Consider the following 9,249-nt stretch of genomic DNA (forward strand, 5'->3'; position numbering starts at 1 on the left):
TTAAATAGGTAAGCCTTGCTTTTCAAAAATATGACTATTTGCTGCTCAGGTGAAGTAAGATGAGATTTCTAAAGCAAGGTGGTCAAGCACTGAGAATTAGGGGATCCATTTCAAAATCTGGGACTAAATGATTTGTTTACCTTCACAGTGTAGCCAAGTTTAAGGTTCCCATCTGCTCAGTTCTCTTCCCTCCCCTTACTCAATACTTCTACCCATAGACTTAGAGAATAGAAGCAAAAGTAAGTCTTTGATTTTATGAAGTCAATGGCAAGATTGTTAACTGTAATATAAGAACAATTTGATCCATGAAAGTCACACCAGGAGAGTGAAAAATCTAAAAATAAATGAGCAGTCATATAGATTTAGAAATTTACAGCACATATGTACAAGAAAAGATTGTTAAGCATTAAAAAACAGATGAACACATGGCCAGGCGACTCAGTCAAAAATTACTCTGTCATGAAGGCTTTAAATCATAGTTTGAAAAATACTTTGAAATCTTAGATCAGCTTTGGGAACTAGCTTTTCTCCATCATGTCTGAATTTAAATCCCATCCCGAAAGCCGAGGATGTACAGTAAAAGGAAAACATGCTTTGACAACCCTATGATTTTACTTCCTAATGCACTGTAATATCACTGCCATGATAATTCATGACTTTTAGAGTATAATCTGACATAACACTGAAGAATTTATTAGTCTTCTGTCCATGGGGAAATACCTATTTATAAGGTTGAACTCAATATTGCTGCATTCAGTGGGAAAAAAATGCAGAGCCCTAAAAAGCAAATAGTCACAACAAGCAAGGAGAAAGCATCACTCTGTTTCTTACTGTTTTGTGTCTTAACACACAGTGGCATGTTTTCACTGAATAAAAATTGTGCATATATACATCTCCATCCTTTAAGCAGTTATTCAAAATTGTGCTCTGGAAACAATTTTCAGGACATTCTGGCAGGTATCATTTGTACCCTGAAGGGTTATATTAATGCCAGAATTAAATAAGGCTTGCTACGTTTCTTAGTGTTGTCCCACACCAGACATCCTCTTTAAAGTGATGACTGGCAGCTCATCTTTGATTCTGACTAGGATTAGGGAGGGATCCCCTAGTCTCAAATTTGTTTGGATATTCATTGCTTCCCAATACTTGCCTGGAATTCAAGAGATTTCTGTCTGCCGATCTCCAAAAATAAATCTGGGTTTGGCACACAGAAGCATCAATTGGAAGCCCTCAGAGCATGAAATTAGGTGATGTATCTAGCACAGCAGGAGGCAGGAGTAGCAGAGAGAGGTTTAAACTTTCATTCCTTTTGATGTGGAAGGGTTTTGGTTTTCCCCTATGATTTTTCAGGATGCCATAGAGCAAACACCTCTACAGCAATACGTTTGAGGAAGGGAAATTATGGACAACAGCAACCCAGCTTAGCTGCCTTTCAAGATTAAATTAAAGCACCGGACCCAAACAACAGTAGCTATCCTTACTGCTTGTAATGAACTCCCTGGAAGAGGACATTGAGGCCCAGGAGTTGTCAGCTACCACCAGCATGACCTAATATTAGAGGATGGTGATTTTTGATTTCCAAGGATCAGTTGCCAACGTAGGGAAGCTTCTGGAGTGATTTAATTTGGAATTCTGCCTATATAAACCATAGCATTAGCAATATTGTTGAACTATGCTTCAACAACCTGCTTGGCTTTACAAGAGCTTTAGGAAGCAAGACAAGTTCTTTGCATTTAATTCAAAGTTCTGACACAGGACTGCTCCCTGTTAAAGGCTTCTGAGGGATCTAAAAACCAACACAACTTTTTCATTATCCAAAACATACGGTGAAGGCTTGATGCAGGGTGCAGAGCAATGCTTTGAAATAGATGTCAAAAAATCCTACTTAAAAAGACCTGCTTCTAAAAAGTAGGGAAGAAACAAACACGTCTGGTAATGTCATAAGGCTTGTAGTCCTCTGTATAGCCTATATAGTCCTCTATGTAGCTCTCTACAATGAACTGCCTTTCAAAAAGTCCAGCAGACCTTTTTTTCTGTGTCTTGGCTATTGCTTCTTGTTTCACAGCTTTGTATAGTGTCTCAGCATCCTCTTATTCTTTTGTCTGTAAGAAACGTAAGACAGAAGCAGTTTTAGCGTTCCCTCAGGGCACATGATATTTAACAAAGAAGCCAGAATTGCTGTGTCAACTAGCAAATGCTCTGCTGTTATTGGGTATAATCAAACCCTTAATGTGTATTTTTCTGCTCATCATGTGCTCAGGCTAGTAACACTTTTACGAACCTAATGTGGTGTGTAGTGTAAGGCCACCTGTCTTGTTCCTCGGTATTAACGCAGCCATCCTATATTTCCTCAAGCTGTCTGGAAGGGGTTTGCCAGGATGCCACAGCAGCATCAGCTTGTGCTGCATCAGCGTGTTTGACAGACGATAACATTGTCTCTTGATCAGACACAAGAGAGACTAACATGATTCAAGGGCCTATGAATATTAAGTAGGACAGATATTCCTAGGAGTTGCTAATCAGCATGGTACTTCTGCAGTGAGATTAGGAAAATTGCTAAGAATTTTCTTCTTTTGAGTAAGATCCTGGGAACTTGTTATTATAGGAATGTTAGGCTTATCTTCAAAAATCATGAAGATTCTAGTCTCAAGGTAGCCGAGAAAGTAGATACTAAATGTGCTCTGGTAAGCCCCTGCCTGTGTGTTAGTATGCAGTGTTCTTTATAGATGTTTATTTGGTATTCAAAAGGCATGATACTTCTATTTTTAAAAGCAAATTCTTTCTTTGGTGTTGCAAGGCAAACTTCCCCTCCAAAAAACTGGTAGCAGAAAGAGAGGTCTCTTTCCTCTTTTTTCCCCAAGATCACAAAACATTTGCAGCATCTGGCATGTATTTCCCATTACAGAATAGTGACCTTATCTGTAGGATCAGGGTTGCTTTAACATAATTGCACTGTTGCAGAGCATTTTAAAAAATGGTATTATGAGGGGGTTTTTTATTTTTCTATGCCTAAGAGAGGGAAAAGCAATCCTAATGCAAGAAAAATTGATAGAATGGCTGCTACTATAGACTCAGAAAAGGTACAACTATTTTTATAATTAAATGTATGTGTATGAAGAGTTCTGCTTGAATGTATTACATTCATTCACCAGGCTCCATGTCATGCTTACAGGTTTGTATCTCTCAGGAGAGAACTCCAGAAATGTTATATAATTCTCCAGGAAGAGATAAAGCCTCCCTTAGCAGTGTTTTGTAGTGGATAATACTTCACAGTGCTGTTTCTAAAACAATCTATAAATGGTGGCTCATAAAGAAAGGACTACATTATCCCAATGTGTTCCATTAATGAAAAGGCTAAGGAAAACAGGAAAAAAAACCCAGAAACCCAAACAGAAAATCAAAGGCCAGCCTTCCTATGGAATTCCTGAAATCCCACAGTGCTATTTGTAATAAAAGTTTGGGTAACTATAATGATGATGATAATATTCTGATTTGATTTTTTTTCTCCAGTATCCTGTTACAGTTAATGGTTTGGAGGATAAATAGTTTGTGAATTGCAGAAGTCTGCATTGTTGCAAGAGAATCCAAGGCTTTTCATTTATATTTATAACTTACAGAGCTATGTTGTTCTGTAACGGTGTAATCTCTACATTCTTGGTGAACCAAACAGCAAAGATCTGGTTAATATCCTTAAAATTAATAAGAAGGGGGTCTCTGAAAAGGAAAATTATCTGTCTTTTGAGACTATCAAACAAAAGGATATTAGTAAAAATGTTTTAAATACTGTTCTGTACTTGCTCATCTTTGCTTTTTGAGCTTATTTGTCTGAGAACAGGGAAGAAGGGCATGTTTCCCTCAGGATTTGGCTGAAGACTTTAGTATGATCTGTGCTTAATAGTATTATTTTTATTTCACTAAGCAGACAGTCACTCTCCTGCCAGCAATACGATACTGTGCTGCTGGTGGGACGTGATTCTAGGCCCAGTTTACATCTGTATTTGCCAGCTAACCAGGGTCAGAACAGGGTCCAAAGCAGAGGCGCGCTGTCATCTATACTGTACGTAGCTGTGGGCACACCGCCACATTTTGGCCTGTGCCAACAAGCACTGTCCCAGAAGGTGCTTGGACCCTGAGTGTATTTCTCCCCTCCTCACAGTTCAACTTCAGGACCAAAGAACAGACTCTGGCTGTTTTCCTTTCTGGTTCAGAGGTAGTCACTAAAACTTCCCAGGAGAAGTCATTTACTTGCATATAGTTCTACTTTCCAGCTGTTTGCTGCTACAGGCCACTGCTATATACACATTAGCTGTATAAAGTCTTCCTTGATACTCAGATCTGGAAAACATTTGTAGCCACTTTCCCCCTGCGTAATTTTTAACTGGAACTTTTCTTGAATGAGAACTAAATAAAAATGAGTAGGGACTTTCACAGTCTGAGGTTTGAGCCTGTTTCAAGAGGGTCCTTTGAGAGCCTTTCCAATTATTTCTCTTCAGTAGGGCTCCTGAGCTTAGCTATTCATCTTCCTTCATAAATAAATCACTGTTGTGCACTAACCCTGTTTTATTATCGTTCCTCAAAATTTTCTATACTTTCCTGGTAGTTAATTTAATGCAATATTCTTCATGTGGTCTTAGGCGATTAATGAGCAGATGGAGTGACAGCTAAAAACAGGTTAAGTGCAACTGTTTGTCTTGTAAGAACAAAATTATTGAACACAAAGATTAACTTCTCACTGATTTTCATTTGTTGCTTTTTCCTCAAAGCCATTCCCAAGGGTTCCAAGGAGGATTTACAGATGAGAAGGGATGGGATGGGAACAAATGAGACACTCCAACAGAGCCCAGTGTTACTGTAAAGAACTTTACCTCCTGTTCATCCCAACTGCTTCCAGGTCTGGATAGATAATAACAGACAGTAAACCCTGCCTTTTGTTTTAGCATAAGTCACCCTGATTCAAAGGGCTTGTGAATAACAGAAAAATAGAGAAGAGTGGTGAGATCGTGTTGACTGATGCTGTCAAGCAGCAATGGGCATAGAGGACAGGAGGATTTAAAATCCACTGGGACTTAATGATATTACGCACTTTTCTCTGTGACCAGCTTCCATCCTAAATAAAACACCTGGAGAATGGAAGTAGTTCTGACAAGAGGGATATAGCAGCTCTGAACTTAGTAAAAAGTTAAAATGCTCACATAACACTCTACTGGGTCACGCATCTAGTACAGATCAGAATATACTCATGGAGAACGTATGCATGATGACAGCCAAACTGCTCAAACCATGTTTGGAATTTTTTAACGTAGGAGAGAGAGTAAAATAAAGAATAAAGCTTCCTTTGGGGTCCTCACACAAAGTGAAAATTATATTTTCCAGACCAAAATGCCAGAGACCTTATGGACTGGTAGAAATGCACAGTATTTTGAGATTGATATAGTTCTGCAGCTAATATGCTCTTGCTTCAGAAATGTGCTAGACCTTTAGTGATCACTGCAGGCCAGGATTTTGTCACATCTGAGAAATAAAATTATAAGATAGTTTTTCAAAATTTATAAGTTTTTTTCATTTCTGATTGCATGTAGAAATTCCTTTGTGACCCTGAAACTGGAGCCTGTTTTCTTTATTGACTTGTTTGCTTTTGTTGACACACAATGATCTAAACAGGTAGTGAGTTGCATGCTCTTATTTCATAGGACTGTTTCCTAGTTTTTGGTTGGTGTAGTTTTTTCAATGAGCCTTTTATTTCTTCTGAAACATAAAGTTTGACACGATATATAGCAAATAGACTGAGGTAAAGTAGGAGGATGAGTCTAATATGGAACTTTAACATTTGCAACTTGAGCAAGATTTCTCTCATAAGTAATGGATGCTCTTCCAAGCATCTCTAGTCACACGGTGCTCTGGGGCAGCCCTGACAGAGCGTGCAGATGTAGAGGGATAAGGGGCAACACAGGCAACTCTGGGGGTTACGTTGAACTGTAAGCTGAAAAATTTTAGAAGATGCCAAATTATGGAGTCATGGGGGAAGATATAAGCATTGAAAAGAAGAAGAGGTCCTTTCTTTCTGAGGATGTGGAGGGGAAAAGTAGAAAATTAATCTAAAATAAAACAAAGGAGGGCAGACTTTCCATAGCAGTTTTTCAAGGTAAAAAACAAACCCAAATACTTGAAACCTCCACTCTAATAAGCAACACTGTCTCACCTAAGCTCATTTAGAAAGCAGCTACTGGCTAGAGTTTTGATTAGTAATTACGAGCAAGTTTCCTTTCACCTACAGCTTCCCAGAGAGAAAGGCAAAACACTGACTGAATCCACTGGTAAATCCCACACCTTATGAAGCTAGTAATGAATCATGAATTATGAAGCTAGTAATGAATCTCTTTTACTGTATGAGTGCTACTCACACAGTGTTCATATAATGATGCACGTATTCTATACGCACATATTCTATTCTCTCTATGCACAATGAGATTTTTGCATACAAGCTTTTTATTTAATAATAATATGGCCCCAGAAAAGGTTGTTTTAAGGTGTAAAACAAAGAAAATTATTTATGGACACAACATGTGGCAAAGGTTTACTAACAAAGAAAGGAATAATTTTAGTTTCCTGCTCCTTTGGGCCTGAGTCTGCTCCTATAACAGCTATTCAGAGAATAATACAAATTTGTTTGTATTAATGTGATAGATTTTAAAATTTTAAAGTCTTCTCACATATTTACTTTTAATTTAAGAGTGCTTTTCCCATGAGGCGTATGCATCTGAGAACATACTTGTATTTTTGTTTCTGTTAGAGGACATAACTGTTAGAGGAATAATCTCACCCGAGCATACACAACCGCCCTGAGTCACATTCACTTCACCTGAGACTTCAACTTTTGGGACCAAGGTCCATACACAATGGGTGGCTCCAGTAAACCCTCGTGGCTCCCTTATACATGCACTCTAAGAATTTCTCCTGTTGGCTTGATCCTGGGTTTCCCAAAGCAGAAACTCTTGATATGAAGTACTTCAGGCTAATTTATAGGTGGATCAGCAGCAGGGAACAATTTGAGCTGTGTTTCCAGAGAGGGACCCAGAACAAAGAAAACCCCAGGCAATTATTCCCTTATAATCTATGTTCCCACCCCTAGCTCTACAATTTGGACCAACAGCATAATTTGAGTCTGGAGTCTTCTCATGTAGGACCCTTTCTTTGTCTCTGGGCAGGCCGTTCCTTTTTTTATGTTGACAGCTGCAGCTTCTGCTGATGTTAACTTTCTTATCTTCTGGTTTCCACAGGTTTCAGGCGTTCCTTTTTGTAACTCAGCAGAAGTTATTCCAATGTATCTAGGTGAAATTTCACAGCTTGTGAACTAAGGATTTTGCAAGTCTGACAACTCATGCTAAGCGGTTGTATAGAATATTCTTTAACATTAATAAAGAATAGAGTTTGTTATGTTCTGACTTGTTTGGTTCACAAGTAGAAGTTCTTACAGGAGAGCCCCTGAATTCTTTATCACCATATCAACAGAAACTTATATTCGGACTGTGTTTCTATTAGAAATAAAGGCATAGTCAGTAATTTCAGAGCCTAGCTAAGACTATTGATTGGAATAAATCTTTGAATTTGTCATATATTGAATCTGATATTGAATTAATGAAAGGCAATATGCATGAAAATATAACAGGTCATTTTTCCACTATACATTTCACAGTAGAATTCAAATTCCATGTGTGTATTTTGAACTGTGCTAACATATTCCACTGCTACTAGGTTTGAAAGAAGAAGGTGATGATGAAAAAAGATTTTTCAGTGATTGTAAGACCAGCACAATAGGATTCAGGATGTTTACCCTTCAACACAGTACTGGTCAAGAACAAAACAAGGGGTTTTTTTTCTTTCTTTGTAATCATGCTTCCTTTTTAAATTATTTCCATAAAGACCTTGATATGTTGATACATTGCTTATATTGCTATTTTACTTCTTGATGAACCACACCTTTGTCCAGTTGCTACGGCAGTAAATTTTGGAGCTGAGACTTGCAACTGTGGTCAGATGGACCAGATGTTATCATAACCCATTTGTTTCTCCCCCTGGGTCAGCATCCACCCAGGTGAAACCAAACATCCGGCTGTCCAAGCACTCATCTGCTCCTGCACAGTCAGTTTAGTTTAGCAGCTTTCAGCAGCAGTTTAGTCTAAATTGCCTGGTTTTGCAACGACACAGATGAAGTACACTCATGCTAAACATGATGAGATGAGCAGACAGAACAGTTTGGAGGTGATACCTTCCTAAATTCTTTCACCTTAACAAAACTCTCTGATCTGTTACCCATGCTCAGGTCATTTTACCTCTCTTAGTAGCTTGTCACAGGGCTTAGGGGAAAAATCAGATTCATTTGAAGCAGCTCTGAGAACAGCAGTTTAAAAATATATTTTGAATACACCATATTTATACCTTCTGTTATGTAAGCATTATTTTCCTTCATTCTGATGAAAACCATCTTCAGAGAATGAAATACCACCTCAAGGTAAATCAGGCAGCTTCTTATTAATACTGCTGTGTCAGAACATCCAAATCAGTGCTAAGCAATCTAGCAAGTGGAGGAAATAGTGAGTCATTATTAGATTTATGAGAAGCTGGTTCATAAATCCTATATAATCACTTTTTTCTGAGCTGACTTGGGAAAATCCTTTAAAGCTACCTCATTCTATTTGGCATCCACAGTAGCTCAGTGTGATAGAAAAGATTTACCTTTCCCCAGACAACTTCCCAGAGCCCTTGCATTTCAGCAGACAGTGAGGAAAGAGCTTGTAGCAGTGTGTTTTAAATTAGAGTCAGATTTAAAATCTTGGAAGGCACCTGAATTTAAGCAGAGATTAGGCACATAAAACCAAAATTACAACTCAAACCCGCTCTGTAATTCCCTCATTCTTGAATTATTGAAATACCCTAGGTACCTAGCTTATTTACTTCAAAACTTTCCATGGCTCTGCACGTGGACCTGATCTGAGCAGCCCAAAGCCCAGTGAGGATCCAGAGCTGGCATGGTTTTCCTCCTAACTTCCCCTTGGGGTCTGCTTCAGCAGCTCGCCTAGATACCTAATCCCCTAGTAAGATTAAAGATTCATAGGTAGAAAGTAAAGGAAAAGAAGCAAGATCAAAGACTGATGTTGTGGGCTGATCCAGGGCAGTGAGATCCCGGGGTCTCAATGGACACCTCCTCTGATGGCTTTTTCATGTCAGACCAGCTCCTTAAGCCTCTCTCCT

Source organism: Phaenicophaeus curvirostris, chromosome 1 (assembly GCF_032191515.1).
Source record: "Phaenicophaeus curvirostris isolate KB17595 chromosome 1, BPBGC_Pcur_1.0, whole genome shotgun sequence".
Taxonomy (NCBI): Eukaryota; Metazoa; Chordata; class Aves; order Cuculiformes; family Cuculidae; genus Phaenicophaeus; species Phaenicophaeus curvirostris.